The sequence below is a fragment of the Lepidochelys kempii genome, chromosome 19 (assembly GCF_965140265.1).
Source record: "Lepidochelys kempii isolate rLepKem1 chromosome 19, rLepKem1.hap2, whole genome shotgun sequence".
NCBI classification, from domain to species: domain Eukaryota; kingdom Metazoa; phylum Chordata; order Testudines; family Cheloniidae; genus Lepidochelys; species Lepidochelys kempii.
The window spans coordinates 2,782,360-2,799,275 of NC_133274.1; the positions used below are offsets into that span (position 1 = coordinate 2,782,360).

The window sequence follows — 16,916 nt, forward strand, 5'->3', positions numbered from 1 at the left end:
AACAAGCAAGAAAGAACCAGTCAGGTTTCTGGGGAAACACTGGAAAATATTTGCATTCATAAAACAAGTCTGACAACATTCTCTCCATGATATTTTGTTTGCCATTCAAATAAATCCGTATCAGGAAATTCCCCACATCAGGAATCAGCTGTTCCCCCACCCCTAACAACTTAAAACAATAAGATTTGGGTACAGATGGCAGCAAAGAAAACACAAGCGCTGTTTGATCACTCATGCAGTTTCCTTATTATAAATGTGAAATTGGTGCACATAGAACCTAATGAGAGTACAGTGGCAAAATATATGTATTCATTATATCCTTATCTTGCAATCTGAGACAGCAAGGCAGAACTCCTCCATGTTAACTAATTCTTATATGAAATTTAGCATGCAAAGCCCTTTACAGCAAAAAGAGAGACAGCTTCTGAGGCTGTCACTGGTATTTTAAGGAAACATGACCTTAATTTAAATCTGAGTATTAGAAAGATGATTTGCTACTAACTTTCCTTTTATTTTAGGCCCTGATCTATTATATTCACTTCTTCAAAATGCCATAGGCAGGCCAGTTTCAGACACTAGGTAATGTGAATTGTGTTTTTTTTACTACCTGGTTGTATTCTGTAGTCCCCAATCAGTTACAAATCCTCTACCATTAAGCCTGCACTGCTTCCATAAAAGGTGAACTGCCAACACACAGACACACAAAATTGTTCTCTTTGTTTCTTTAGGATACATAACCTAAAGCTTATTGTAAAATAGATATTCCGCTTTTTTTTTTTTATTATTATTAAACATTAGTAATTCAGGTTTTGCCTATTCAAGGGAATGAACTGCTATGTGAACAGCAGGCAGGCTCGGTGCCGACGTTCTTGTCAGCACCGGGGGAGAGTGTGCTGTCCGTACCAGGTCTATTTTTGGTGCCGAAGGGACCAGTGCCAAGGAGATCTTCCCTGCACTGGAAGTCAGGTCCCTGCCTCTGTGCTCCACGAGAGCCATGGCTTAGGTGCTGGAATGGTTGGAGGTGCCTACCTTCGGTGCTGACAGCACTGAGGGTAAGGATCTCGCAGGAGACCCTTTACCCTTGTGAAAGTCTCTGCTCAGAGACAGTTGGGCTTCTTGCCTCTCTGCCTGAGAGGGTGAAGCCATGCTCCCAATTGGTTCAGCCCTGGCCAGGGAGAGGGTTTGACAGGGCCCGTCTCCAGAGGTGGCTGCAGAGATTTCTGCTTGAGAAGCATTTTCAGCCACAGGTCCGTCACGACAAGCCCTGGTTTTGAGGCTCGTGCAATGGACACACTTAGCAGAGACATGTGTCTCGCTGAGGCACTTCACACAACGTGAGTGTCCATCGGACCTTGGCATAGAGTCCTGACAGGAAGCACGTTTCTTAAATTCTGAAGTCCCTGGCATTATTGAACTTGGAGTGCAGGGGGAGAGTGTCTCTGCAGTAGACAAGCTTGAAAAAAAAGGGGGGGAGGGGTTTGGTTTGTTGTTTTAAACTAAGTAACTATTCTAAGGGAAGGGAAACAACTGGGATGTTACTAACTCACTCTTTATATATTCTTTGTAATTGTTTCCTTCAGAGACCAGGGAAGAGGATCAGCACTGCCCAGAGTCCCATCTTCAGCCGAGGACAATCGAGAAGGAACTGAGGGGGGCGCAGGACGTGCGCAGTCAGGCAGACTCTAACAAGACCGCGAGACAGCAGCTGAGCGCATGCATCGCGACCACGCACTGCTACCGAAGATCTCCGATCAACGGCGCCGGGATGCACCATCACCTGGAATGGAGCGCCCACAGGGATAGCACTCGAAGAATCCAGATTTCTTGACTTCTAATGTTATCTTAGATTCTTTTTGTGACTACCTGATCTGTTCTCCTAATTTCCTCTGCCTAGGGGAGATTACATAATTCAATGGACTGCTATAAATATTAGTGCCAAATTCTATCTTCTGATATCTGCAATTCAGACCCTCTGGTTCCAATGGGACATGCATGTGCATATTCCAGGGCAAAAAATGGCTCAATGTTTGCAAAATGTGTTGTAACCGCTTACTGCTGACTTTTAAAAAATTCTTTACACTGCATCTTCATTTTTCTAGAGTAACAGCAGGGGTACAACACACTACAGTTATAACTAGGAAGATTTTGCATTTTGAAAAAGGAGTTTTGCCTTTCCTGACATGTCTATCTGAAACAGAGTCAACTTTAAACAATAAGCTTTTCTGTCCATTTTGGAAAGTGACAGATGGAGACTTAAATCCAGATTCCTCATCTGGCACATCTAGAAATATACATACCAGAAAAGTATTTACGGTTAGAATGCTTGGGATACAGGGATGGAAAATATTGGGAAAGTAAACAGAGATACAAGGAACAGATTATAGGATCAGTTTCCCCAAGCAAAACCTCTCATGGACAGTGGCAGCTGTCTCCGTAATTTCAATATAAAAAGTAATGTAATCACTTGGAATTTCTTTATAAGTGTTACCAGTAACATTTTAAGATTATCTCTTTCTAAACTCTGTGTTGGCCCATAGATATTCAAGCTGGATCTCAGGACAGGCTGGCATCACCTGCTTACTTCATTTATGGTAAAAACATGTGGAAATAATGGTAGCATAACCTGATCTTGTCAGAGGAAAAGCTCCCTACCATGTTCCATTAATTGCTTTAGCTATAAAATATGAGAGCACAACATGCCAATCCTTAATTACAATAATGGATAATTGTATTACTTAAAATTTATGCATGCAGTCTCTTCTACAAATGTATTTAGTCAGCTGCCACCATTAAACTATATATGTGTTTACATTTGTGAAGAAATGTTTGTCCCTCGAAGCATATGTTAAAACATTAACCAACTAGAAAAAATAAAACCACCATGTTATTTACTATTCAGTTTTAAATTACGCAATGCCCTATATCAGTAACATACAAAACCTAGCTCTAAACCCTCATGAATTTGGGACACGAAAATGTGTGTTTTGGAAGACAGTGAAAATTACATCACTACACCACTAGATTATGTTGACTCAGTAGGATTATAACTGCCATCCAGAACATTTCCTAAAAAAATTCAATCAAATACCTGCCTCCCAAGGTCACCAAATAGACATCTTAATTGCAACTACATCCATTAATGCGTAAGGAGTCAATCTCTGTTACACCGCTCTACTGTGATATGTTGCCAATGCTCATAGTATTTATTCAGTCATAGGTTTTCATTGCTGAAAGCCACCTGAAAAGTTTTATAAATCCTTATTCTTTGGCCTGTGTTTAACTTTTTTTAACAAGTTTTTTTTTAACAAGTTTCATATCCACGTTTATTTATTTTCAGTAATTTTCTCCATAATCGTCTGAACTAGCAATGTTTAATGTAACTGAGTATGAGCAATTTATCAATATATCCTTAGAACAAGACAAGCCACACCCTAGAAGTAGACTATTACTGCATGGTACTTAAATAGGGTCGTTAATACCAAAGTACTTACTAATCAGTACTTGGTTGCAGTTTAAAATACAACAGCACACTGACTGTACAATCCAAAGGCTCTTTGAGACACGGTGTTAATGCAGAAAATATTAAAATGAATAGGAGTGGTGAGGAAAAGAGAAATTAGAGGTTCTTAACCCCGAAACTAAAATTCTGAAAGAAAAACCTCTTATGTTATGTGCCTTATAGCAGATGTTAATAAAATTTAAAGATGTTCTGTTACAAATTATGTTATGAAAACAGATTTTACTCAGTGTTGTAAACGAACATAAAACTAGACTAAAAAGTATTTTGCCAGGGCTAAAATAAAAAATACCCAAAAGCTATTAACGAAAGGACAACCATTACATGCCATTAAGCATGCAAGAACTGAACCTTCTACAAAAATATCCAAATAATTAAGTCTCCTTCCCATCTATCGTTAGCAGCCAGTTAAATATTCATTAGAGCTGCTGCAAGAAAAATTCACAATTTGCAGAATCAGCTTTTGTGTCTTTGAACCTACTTTGGCTTTGAAAACTCACAATACAAAAACAAAGCCCTGGTGAAAGAATCTGTTTATAGTCTTGAGACTCCCTGAAAAATCTGCTCTTCTTAGGCAAATGGAACAAAGATTAATAGCAGCTTTGGGATGTCACTGGGTTCTTTCTTTTCACCCTAGGGTGGCAAAGAACAATAATACCGTGACTTTACAGCATATACAGACTGATGTTATTAGGGAATCGCCTCTTCCTGGAAGGACTAACAAGTTATGATCTGGGTTGCAGAGTGGTAGCCGTGTTAGTCTGTATCAGCAAAAAGAATGAGGAGTACTTGTGGCACCTTAGAGACTAATACATTTATTTGGGCATGAGCTTTTGTGGGCTAAAACCCACTTCACTGGATGCATGCAGTGGAAAATACAGTAGGAAGATAGATAGATATATATAAACACAGCGAACATGAAAAAATGGGTGTTTATTTTTATAGTTCAATGGCTCTAAATTTTTCAAATCAGAAAACAAGCATGGAGTGGGTTTTTTTTCAAACTGATTATTCAACTGGGTGTTTGCAAAACAAATATTTAGTCATAATTCTTTCAGTCTTAATTATTTTTCATTATACCATGGGGAGAAGAACATATATTGCAGTGGAGATTATTGCAGCAAAGTAACATGTGAGATACGATTATATATATATTTTTAACGTGCGATATCACAAGTTGTCCTTGTAGTACAAGAAATTAAGATGCTTAAAAACTACCATCTAAATACCTAAAAATTGTGAGAAAAGATGTTATGACATAAAACAGTGCATTTAAAACTTTTGTGCATAAGAAACTGATTTATAAACTGGGCTCCTCAGTAATATACCTGAAATGTGTGCACTATATTACTACTTCTGGGCAGTGGGAAACAGGCAAATAGTTTAAAGTTAAGAGTAATGTTAACTGAATATGGAAAATTGGTCAAGTTAACACAAGGTTCAGTAACCTTTTTGTGGATCTGGTTAAAATAGTAAAACTTGCTGTATGAGACCAGAAAGAAAAAAAAGGAATTACATAGCTAAAACCCTATTCTTTCTTCAACTGCTATTTATATAAGCTAAATACTTCTATTTTTAATCAGCAGAGAAGAAATAATTCTGTCTGCTGCTTGTGTCCATTTAAAGTGAATTCCAATGGATTGACTTGAAATGTTTTCATTTCCAGTTGGTTTTTTTTTGAGTCCAAAGTATGTGGGATACTCCATCAACCATGGTCACCAACATCGTTTTCAGGAACAACATGATGGCAGTCACAGAATCAGCACTATACAAAGTGGGTCATGCCCAAGAACAGATGAAGTTACCAAGCGAGAAGTTACTTTAGTTTCTTCATTTTAAAAATGACATGCTCTGCCTCCCCCTTCCAAGAAAAACTGGTAATGGCAAATCTATTGACAATAGTTATCATATTCCGTACTGTAAGGCATATGGAAATATACATTTTCCTCTCTGGATGCTGAAAAATACAGCAGTAAAAGATCACAGATGAGAAGCATTATCAGCAAAGTAGGAAAGCCCCAAATGACAGCCACTTTTCAATGAGAGAATACTTGTGAAAGGACAGTTTTTACATAAAAATTAAAAGAAAAAAATCTTTATAAAATAATTACGTTGAGACACTGGCAGCTTTTCAAATGGCCATTAGCCAAATGTGGACCAAAGATTAAAGGACCAAACTCAAAATACAGTGGAAACGAAGGATGTAAGTAAAATATAATAATGGAAGGAATTAAACAGTCACAGGGCTTAAAAAGATATTAAAGGCCACAAAAGATGGTCCATGTTGCACCTTGAACAATTAAATCTTTAGTGGTGTTCATATAACAAAACTAACAAGAAGCTATGGCCTGGTCTGCACTAAAAAGTTAGGTTGACCCACATATCACTCAGGAACGTGAACAAATACCCAAGTGGTTTAGTTAAACCAACCTAACTCCTGGTGTAGAGAGCGTGACAGGTTGACGGAAGAATTTTTCCTCCGACCTAGCCACTGCCTCTTGGGCAAGTGGAGTACCTATGTTGACGGGAAAAGCCCTCCCACTGGCGTAGGTAGCACCTACACTGAAACAGCTGCAGCTACACTACTGTAGCATTTCAAGAGCAGACAAGCCATGAGTTCTCCAAAGAGGTTACCCTACTTATGGGTCATTTTTAGCAACCTCAGGACTGTTTTCCATTAATTTACAGTACAGTATTTCAAGAACTATAATTAAGTGTATAAATAGCTGTAAAATATATTTATAAAACATTTTATAGTAGTAAGAATATTTCAATGAAATTAATTGTTGAAGAGGATTAGCACCAGTAGAATGCAAGGCCTTTACAAAAGCTCTCATCCCAATAGTCAATACTGCAATAATTTCAGAAAGTCTCAAGTAATATATGCCACTTCTACAGAGTAAATGAAACAGTTAAAAACTAACAAGAACACAAGTGAAAATGGCTGGTACCCTAACTGTCCCAAGTGCAAGCATACTGCACTATGCAATAAAGGAACTGACAACTAGCCAAAAAAAGAGCTTACCATTTAGACTCAGAAAACTGACATTCTGTAAGAGATTTTCCCCCAATCTCTCTTGGAGGCAACACCTGATGTGTCCAATTTCTGCATTTTAGATATCTATCATATCAGCCTGGTAACACTGTAATTACGTTTTTACAATCCCATAACAATGGAAAATTTAAACAAAAACACACTCCCAGTGTACCCACTATTAAAATTATAATCAACTCAAAAAATCTGTTACACTATTTTAAAAACTGTGACATGAATAAATTTTATGTCCTAGCCATGATGAATTTACTGCCTTCCACAAAAGTGGAAGTTATGCAACAGTTCAAATTGTAATCTGAGGGGTAAAGCTGGGTCTCTGAAGACAACTGCATCATCCTGATGTATTTTATAGGATACCTTCTTAATGTCAGAATAGTTGGAAAGACAAAGTGTTTTATCATCTGGTATCATCATTTCACTAATTTAATACAAAATGTACAAGTTGGAAGTGCCCTCCACAGACATTAGCTAAGATGCAGTGAGGCAGAGATTCCTGAACATTTACAATACAAGTGACAAAATATTAACATGGAAGCTCAACTGCATGCATGAAGGTAGAAAGCAGGAAGAGATTCATTTCAAAAGAACAGAAGGGCTGATACTCCCTCTACTTGTGAAATTCTCTTTAAAGTTTTACATGCTGGAGTGGGATGGAAGAACAGTAATTTCTGGCATCCCTTTTTCTGGATTATATTAGCTACAATAAGCACCCGTAAAGTCCAGGGTTCACTTCAAAGCAATTGCTAAAATGCACTCCAACATCCACTCTGGCATATATGCAGATAGCTTCCAATTGGGTTAAATTACTGTGTAGTCTATTTTGACTCAATAAACAAAGCTTACAGAAGTAAAAAGAAAAGTTTGACAAATTACTCCAAGTCTCTACCTAGAATGGTCCTCGAAGAATAAGGATAATACTCTGCACTTCCTAAAACTATACATTTTCAAAGCTCTTTCTGTTAATAAGGACTTGTATCTATTTTTCTTTCTCCCCCCATTTTTAAAATTCACTTTAAATTTTAATATCTACAACAAGGGTAATAAATAGGCAACTGTGGGTCAAATGTGGACCACCAGATTTTCAAAGGACCCCAAAATTTTTTTATTTAGTATTATGTTTTAAAATTATTTTCTCTGGAGTCTGAACCTTGACTATACCATGACCAAGAAATTTGGATTTTGAAAAAAAAAATAACTGACTGACCCAATCTACAAAATGCTAGACTCACACACCAGGGAGCCAGCCTTAATGAAGTCCTGATAACAAAGACTACTTTTTATCCAGCATAAAACCACGTTTTAGAGGGTCTGAAAACACTATCAGCTCCTCAGACTACTACTGACCACTTGGAGAAAACACTACTCTCCCTCATCCCAGGATTAGGTATAGGAACACGACCATGCTTAGATTAGGAAGATGTTACACTTTCAACTGTTCGGAGATTTTAAATTTATGCTTCTCTTTCATGCAGAAGATCATAAAGTGGCCTGAAGATCACAAAACAGGATCTTAAAAAAGCTGAATATTGTTTGTTTCATCAAACTAAATATTTTTAGGGGATTTTTTTTTTTTGTTATCACCATGAGTCTACTTTGGTCTACAACATTTACTAGTTAGTCATTCTTTTGTTTGGTTAAAGTGCCAAAAACTCTCCTCCCTGTAAAGTTTTTTTGGTTGCTTCTTTGACCGTCAATGTAACTGCACGCAATAAAAACAGAAAACAGAACTCATTCCTAGCAAGTGAGCTGGCTCCTAGATATAGCTCTTTTTAAACAGCCTCTGGACTCAAAGGGTTAAAACAGAAGAGCAAGGCAGATTCCTCTCACCTCACCATGGTAACATTGCATTTGTAAGCTTGGAACAGCTCAGCCTAGAGTTCTGTCCTAAAGGAGTTAAATGATTTATTTACTGAGATTGCCTCTGAACTTTATAGTATGAAAATCCTAAGAATATAAATAATTCTCTCTCTCCCATTCCTTGTAGAAACTTGAAATAAATTCTCAGATGTTTGACGGAGGCAACATTTAAAAGGAATTTATTTACTGTGAGACAAGACTCCTGAAGATTACTCTGGTTCTAATGGAAAGAGTTACCTTTAAACGGAAGAGAGGGATTAACTCAAAATGGCCCTGGCTGCACACCTACCTTATTGTTCGGACTTCTTGATTGGATGGGGGGAATCCACCTAAAGGAAACATGCACAATGCCTCACATGGCTGATTGAGGAGAGCAGCTCAGGAAGTGGGCAGAAAATGAAAACATGCCTGGCTCTGCGAGTGGAGAGTGCAGCAGAAGCCTGTTACACATTGCAAAGAGAGCTATGGAGGCTCCTCTTTAGTAATAAGCCTGCGAGAGGTCACATTTCCTTCCTGCTTTCAGTCCTGACTGACACTTCAACCTCCGCCCCCTTCCACATTTAAAGGGCCAGGACTATTTTCCTCCATTGCAAAGTAGGTCTCATCCAGCAGCAGAAAAAAAGTTTTGGTGATCCTGCCTGAGCTGTTGCAGAGAGCAAGGCCGGAGCATGACTTGTGTGTGCACTTGGAACTGTTTTCATACAGAGGGAGCCGGTTTGACAGCCAATTTTCAACCAAAGCTGTTGGTTCTGTCTGGAAACCAGTCTGCAACCTTGTGTTAAAGCTGTTAAGTGTTGAAATAATCTTTCCAAATGATGGTTTAGTGAGTCCGATATCTAGGAACAGAATACAGTCCAAAGCTATCTTTCAGAGTCAAACTTTAAGGCAGTTCTACTGATGGATTGTAACTATTTCAATAGAAGAACACAAATAGGAGCAGAAGCTTTACATCCACATGCTGGGCAGCCTCAATAATCCACAGTCCAGTTAAAATATTAATGAGTTAAAATACTACTGCCATACTGCGGAAATCTTAAAACAAACCTTTATTAAAATAAAATTATATACCATGAACTTTTTGACATTTCATTTCTGATTACATAATCATTTCTGATAATCAGTGCTGATTACTGTAGAAAGATGTTTAATACACAGGCCTTGGCTTACTGGTTTCTAAAGTACCACACACCCTTAAGGTGCTGTACGAACAGCAACCACCACTAAATCAACTTGGAATATAAACTGCTTGGTCTTTTTAGTTAGTTTAGTAAATTAATTCATATTTCAGTGGTTTAAAACATAACAGTTTCTTCCACAGTGAAGATACAAAATAATGACTCTGACACTACTAAAAGAATCAGAGTAGTGAGCTAACAGGAACTAACCAGCTTATTGGTCTAGTTGGTTCATGAGTACTTCACATTCTCCAAGTATTAGTAGCAGCATGTTCTGTTATACTATGTGATCTGTAGATCACAGAACGCTGCTGTTCCACCTTAGAGAGGTAGCGGAAATATGCTCAGATGAACATAAATATGTGGACATCAGCTTGCTCTACCTCAAATGCAGTCAGCACCATCTACAATGCACTGCAATAGCTGCACAAGATCAGCAACGAGGTGAAGAGCAGCTGGTTGAAGCTAAACTTGGGCAAAATGGAGCAGATACTGGTGGAGAAAGGAAGCACTCCAAAGAACTAGCTGCTACTACCAACATATCGCTCTCCTTGATGGCATCTAGCCTGATTAAGATGGTCCACAGCCGCTGGATCCTCAATGCTTCAAATGAGAACATTTCTTAGACTACATCATGTACTTGTTGACAAATTTGATCGTCTTGTAGTTTGCATATTTCTATAGCATCTACAGTTGTTAGACCTCAATAAAATGTGCTCACTCCAAGTTAGCTATAGTTCTCAAGTGTAAAAACATGTGTCTGAAGAGAGTTAGGAGTTTTTAGTAATTTTGGCTAAATATTCTGTAGCAAGGTTAAGGGTGTTAAACATCTGAAACCAGAGTTCTTTTATCCACAAGCCAAGCACCCTTATAAATCAAGCAGATGCAAAGCAGATTCCCTGTCACATCTATCCATTTGGTCTCCACCTTAACTACAGAAACTAAGATTATACAGGCTACTAGAAGCCTTTGATTGCTCTGTCACCTGAAAAAGGAAAGAAGTCAGTTTTTTCTTGTGATGGTTACAGAGTATTAGTTTTAAAGGTGAAACACTGATGCTGTATTTTATTAAATACAAACATTCTGATAAAGATGGCTGAGAAATTCCACACTAGAAGGCCAAGGCTCAAACAAAAATGCAGCATGGTCAAGTTCTGGCAGTGCTTCCCTGCACTTTGCAGTGTTGATGAAAGGTGTTCTCTCTTTTAGCTAGTGGCGCAGGGAAAATGAGAAGTTCCTAAATGAGAGATGATGCATTTCCAGTAGCACAATTTTAAAATCAAGTAATCTTGCTAAAAACTAGATAGCACTGCTAAATTAACAAAACTGCTGTGATTTCCTGATTTTAAGGTACACGTCACAGAAAGGTGCTCCCCTCTAAATTATCACAAATTACAAATAAAGAAAACCCCCAGAAACAAGCCATTTAACTATCTTTTTTAAAACTTCAAGTAAAATTTTTATTCTATGTACGAATTGCACTGCTTTGTCTTTTTTTGCAGAAGTTCCTTGGATCTGGTCAAAATATTATTTGCTTGACGTGTTGAAAAGAATTCTTGTTCTCCCGCCCTCAGGCAAAAAATCTGAACTAGATACTTCCTGCATAAATGGAAAATAAAATAAGGACACATTTATGGACTTACCCAGGGGCCAAGTGAGAGTGGAGTAGCAGTATCTCCAAAAGTCATTCCTTTTGGGTTCCGTGTAAATGCTTGCAAGCAGCAGCACTTAGAAGGAAATATTTCAGATATGTCTTTGCATCACTGAGTTCAGGATAATCAATCCAGCCTTACTTAGTCACTGGCTTTCCAGGGACTAACATGCAGCTTAGTTGTTGAGTTCAATTACTGCATCTGATTCATCTATTTCCATATTAAGACACTTCTGCAAATAATTGAAAGCAAAATGTGTACAGCTACCATATCAAAGCATTAGTGTATGTATACACACAAAATGTGGGTAAAATGCATTTAAATTAGCTTGTATTTAGGCAAGGTTATTTTACCTTTTTGTTCTGTGTAGTCCTTGCTATTCTGCAGAAGATATGAAAAAGCCATCAGCTAAAGCCTGCTTTTCACTGGGTGCTGTGAGTACTGCTAAACTAAAGGCAACGCAAGGTCATCTTTTTTGAAATCATGAGTTGCATCCAGAAATTCTCGGTACTGTGAAATTCAGATGGCAACAATCTGCTGTTGGAACAAACTTTCTTTTCAAAGCTCTCTCCTGCTAAGGCTTTATATGGAAAATTACATCAGAGTTTTCCGGAACTATGGAAATTTCACTTGGTGCTCAGAACTGGAGCAGACTCTCAGAATTTGGCTTCTCAGATAAGTAGTAAAACACTATAGCACTTGCTTTTGTCTCCATCCTAACAGCAAAGTTCCACGTATCAAGCTCAACTTCATTTCACACATTAACCAAAAGCACACACTGGGGGCTCTTGCTTGCACAAGAAATGTATTTGGAGAGCAGGCAAACATAAGCTGGTCACAGTGCTTTGTGCAGGTCTAATACTATTTTCATTGACAATGCAAAGGATCCTGAACTATACACATTTAGTACAGCACCACTAAAATGTTGCCACCTCAGAGATGGCAGGGAGACAAGCAGAGCTCTGCAGGGTACACAAGAGTGAAACAGGGACAAATTTTGGCCAAGAGCTATGAAACAAAACCTTGTTCTCACAAAAATGCCATAGGGTCTTGAACACCCATGAAGAAGAAGCAGCAAAACTTGTTTTCTAAGGCCTTGTCCCAGAGTTGCCCTCCACCGCATAGTTAAGTGAATGAAACTCAGTTAATCTATCACGGAAGGATGAAGGCCAGAGTCAATCCTACTGCGATTGAACATGAGGTCTCAAGGTTACTGCATAGGAAAAGCTGTGGGCAAGCTTTCTGCAGACCACAGATAGCTATTTCTGTACTTTATTAAAAACTAGAACAAAAATTAGGGTAGCCATCTGCTAAAAAATAGCTAATTTGGAAAATGTTAAACATACTATTTTAATGATGATGATGAAAATAATACTAAGTACGTCTATATATTTCAAAGTGCTTTACAATGGAGGACAAGGGTTAATATTCCCATTTTACAGATTAAAGAGGGAGGCAGAGAGAAGTCATGGAAATTGCCTAAGGCTGTAACAGATGGTGAATGTCAGATCCAAAAACAGAACATGGGGTCCTGACTCCCAGTTTGTAACTTGCCTGTGTCCCTCCACATGTGTAAGAAACAGAGAGAACAATACCCTCCCTTATCAAAATTTTATCATGACAAGTCAAAAAATTATCCTTTGATACACAAGCTGCACTGTATTGAAAACCACCTGCTTTTAACTGTGTGCAGCTGACAGAATTAACCTTTCTGAGCAATGAAGATGTTGGGACAAGTCAAACTGGATGTGAGGCTCTGTTTCACATTTCGTAATTTAATCAGGGATTTTATTTCCTTTGGTGACTCAGCTCACAAATAAGGACCTTTGTTTGCAGGCAACCATGGCATTCAAACTAAAAAAGACGGAAGGGGGAGCTTCAGTTGAGCCACTAATCAGGACTTGTTGGCACAGACTGCAGAGATCTGGTGGTGCAATATGTACACACTGTAAGGGAGGTTAATATTTTACAAGTGTTGAACTTTGGGACTGAACTCAAACAGCTGAAGATTTTTTCAGTGCTAAAATTAAATCCTTCTTTACAATGAAATCCTTTAAAAGCTTTGTGGTTCAGACATCCCCACTCATTGTAGCTATTCTCTCTCCCCTACCTTTTTTAAGTTTGTGGTTGAACTATCTTGATGCCCTTCCTTGCTAAGAGGTATCCATTTTAATGGCATGAACATTGCTCTTTCACAAATTTCATAGCTCATGGCAGAGCAGGTTAATACAACTGAACAGCCAGCAACTAGTGTTTCTCCATGATTTTCAGTCTAAGAGAAAGGCAAGTTGTTGGTGGGAGTAAACACTTCAAAACTAATTAAGCCCTGCTGTGGTTTAATACCATTTTAAAGATGTTTGGCATTAAAAAAAAATACTTTCCCCAGCTCTTATTCTCCATGTGGTTCAATTTGACCTCATTTTTGGACAGTTTCCAGTAACCCAGTGAATTTTCCACTGTCAAGAAGTTATCACTGCTATGCACTCCCATTAGTTGCCAATGTTTTTAGACTAATTATTCCAAATATCCTTTGCACCTAATTTACTGGTTTTTGTATTTGGCTTTTCAAAGAGCAGCCACTTCAAGTAAATTTGAAGATATGAAGCATTAACACAATAACTGACATGGTTCTATAAGGGGAAAAAAATACTAGATGCTACTCTGACTCAAGTTTATGACACAATGCCCAAATAAGGCCCACGGAAGGGAAAACATGGACTTTAACCCAGTAAATATTGACGGGTTGTAAGTACTCAAACAAGCATTAAAAACATTTATGAAAAAAGATTTTAGGTATCTGTTCTTTCTGGGACACTTAAGGTCATTCTGCAGAATGGGTTCATACCTTGTAAAGCAGTAGCAAATAAGACCAGGAAGTACAAAATCAGCAGAGTACACTCCCAATCCAGTAACTAGAGGAGTTGCAGAATTTCCTTTTTATACTGATTAAGAGAATACAGGTTCAAAGGTATTACATATTGCCTTGCTTGCACAGCAACAATGCTGGTGAGCAAAACAAACTCAATTTACAGAGTCAGCGCTTAAACTGAGGCAGCAATGCTAAAACTATAAAGCCCTGCTGCTATACGGTATAGTCCAAGTCTCAAAGAGAGGCACTCCCTTTCCCTCCCCCACAAGAGACGTTAGGTCTTAATTTTGTAATAAACCTACCTTGTTGCTGGAACACGCACTCACACCTTCCACCCCTCAACAGTAACCTGTCACTGTTTCAGCTTCTTCAATTATGAAATCAGGAAACAATTCTGCACAAAAAAGAAACTGTGTTGAAGCAGCGGTATATTTAAGCTACACACCATTGGTTTTATTTTAAGGGAACCAGTTTTATACACAAAACTATGGGTTTTATCATTATCAGCTTAAATCTGGGAATTGGTCACCTTCTGAGAAAGGAATTTGGAAAGTCAATCCATTTACCTTCACCCAGCCACTATTTTTTCTCCCTTCTAATTAGGGTAACCAGACAGCAAATTTGAAAAATCAGGACGGGGGTAGAGGGTAAGAGGTGCCTATAGAGGAAAATGCCCCAAATATCAGGACTGTCCCTGTAAAATAGGGACATCTGGTCACCCTACTTCTAATCCCAAACTCCAAGCTAACAACTGTGTCAGTGATCAAGTAGTCACTTCTACTATCCCCAACAAGAGAGTGCAAGCAAAGACAGCTTGAATTCTGGCACCTACTGTAGATACACCCTCCCTTTCTAGGTTTCAGAGTAGCAGCCATGTTAGTCTGTATCTGCAAAAAGAACAGGAGTACTTGAGAGACTTAGAGACTAAAATTTATTTGAGCATAAGCTTTCATGGGCTACAGCCCACTTCATTGGATGCATACAATGGAACATATAGTAAGAAGATATATATACACATACATAGGCAGAACATGAAAAGGTGGAGTAAGAGGCTAATTAATTAAGATGAGCTATTATCAGCAGGAGAAAAAAAACTTTTGTAGTTTATCTATTTCCCCATGTTAAGTATCCTCACACCTTGTCAACTGTCTAAAGGGGCCATCTTGATGATCACTACAAAAGTTTTTTCTTCTCCTACTGATAATAGCTCATCTTAATTAATTAGCCTCTTACTCCACCTTTTCATGTTGTGTGTGTGTGTGTGTGTGTATCTATATATCTCTATATATCTTCTTACTACATGTTCCTCCCTTTCTAGACCAATGTTCATATTTTGTCTTCAAACAGAATTGTAACTTGGTCTGCATTAACAGAGTGCTCATAAACTGTGCTAGAATCTTGTTTGAGCTGAGGAAGAAGTGTGCTGCATGGTTCTGGCCAGCACAGTGAAGTATCGGATTTTTAAAATCCTTGTTCACACTGAAGCACCAAACTGAGCTGGCTACAACGTGTGAAAATGCTTGTAACTAGCATGGTCTGTGTCTCAGCAGGAACAGTCCCCACTGCACTCCCAGCTGCTACCCTATGGACCAAGGAGTGGCCGTCCAACATCACTCACTGCTTCAGGCATAAGAAATTGTGGCAATTATAGCCAGGCGCGCCACTTTCAGACTGTTGCTATTTTCACCGCAAAATAAAATTAACATTGGGTTTAAACCAAAGCAGGTGGACAGAGTATTATGTACAAATTTAATAGATATTTCAAATAGAATGTTTATAAAGAGTCTTAAAGATAAAACACACTGTATGCAGTAAGCATTAACAAATGGGGAAAAGAGCCAGCCTGACTCTGCACTTCTCAAATCTCTCCAGGTGTGCTGTAAAGGGGACGTGTATCTCTTGGGAAAGCAAAAACACAAGATGCACCACACTTGATCACTACCACAGCCATATTCATCCGTGGAGTGGCACAAACGATTACTGTACCTGTAACTTTAGAATGCCTTGGAGATTTAGTCTCTTTACATTTAAGTCTTATTTCCAATATAAAGACAAATTACGAGATACAAAGGAACAACTTTAAGGCTGTAAAGGGAGAAAAAATGCAGGGGCACAAGCATTATTTTGGGAAAAAATTTTAGATCAGCCATTTCACAATGAAATAAGGTCACTTGACTAGAAGACGAAACATCTGTGCCAGTGACATCTCTGACACAGATACATCCATCCCTTCCCACCCAATTAAGGCCCCATTCTGCCCTCAGTTGAATGGGTGTAACTACAGTTAGAACTGAGTCCTAAGTCTAAATTGAAAACCTGCTAAAAACTTTCTTTACCTAAGGCTTTTGCTGGCATCAATGAAACAAGACAGATTAAGCTGCGACGGCCCATGTTGAACATGTCGCCTGGGAACCAAGTCTGTTAAGGCGTTACATAGCAATGGAGATTTTTCAATAATGAGCTCTGCATTTTAATGAATTTATTTAGAGTAAAAACTAATAGGTTCAAAGCAGCAAGAAAAACTTGAGAGTCATCTGTCCAGGAAATATTAATAACTAATACTGCATTTTATAGCACTTTCCACACAAGACACTTACAATGTTTTACAACCTAATAAATTAAACCTCAACTTCACTGTAAGGATGTTATTCCAATTCTAACTATGGATAAACTGAAGCACAGAGGTGAAATGGCTTGCCCAAGGGCCCATAGCAAATCAGTGGTTGAGCTGAGTATGAAACCTGAACTCCTGACATCCAGTTCTGTGCATTACCTGCCAGATAAGGCTTTC

General features: G+C 38.3%; 1 protein-coding gene across 5 annotated transcripts in view; it reads right to left on the reverse strand.

Annotated features, from left to right (window-relative positions):
- Positions 1–16,916, reverse strand: part of THRAP3 (thyroid hormone receptor associated protein 3) — a 72,109-nt gene that overhangs the window by 24,877 nt on the left and 30,316 nt on the right. For 3 of the 5 annotated variants that reach the window (XM_073317341.1, XM_073317340.1, XM_073317337.1), the window contains one exon: positions 14,428–14,519. The gene's annotated coding sequence lies outside the window, so the exon portion shown is untranslated. Of the gene's footprint in view, positions 1–8,718; positions 9,061–11,247; positions 11,489–14,427; positions 14,520–16,916 lie in introns of those variants that run through there. The other 2 variants (XM_073317338.1, XM_073317342.1) reach the window with 2 other exon arrangements.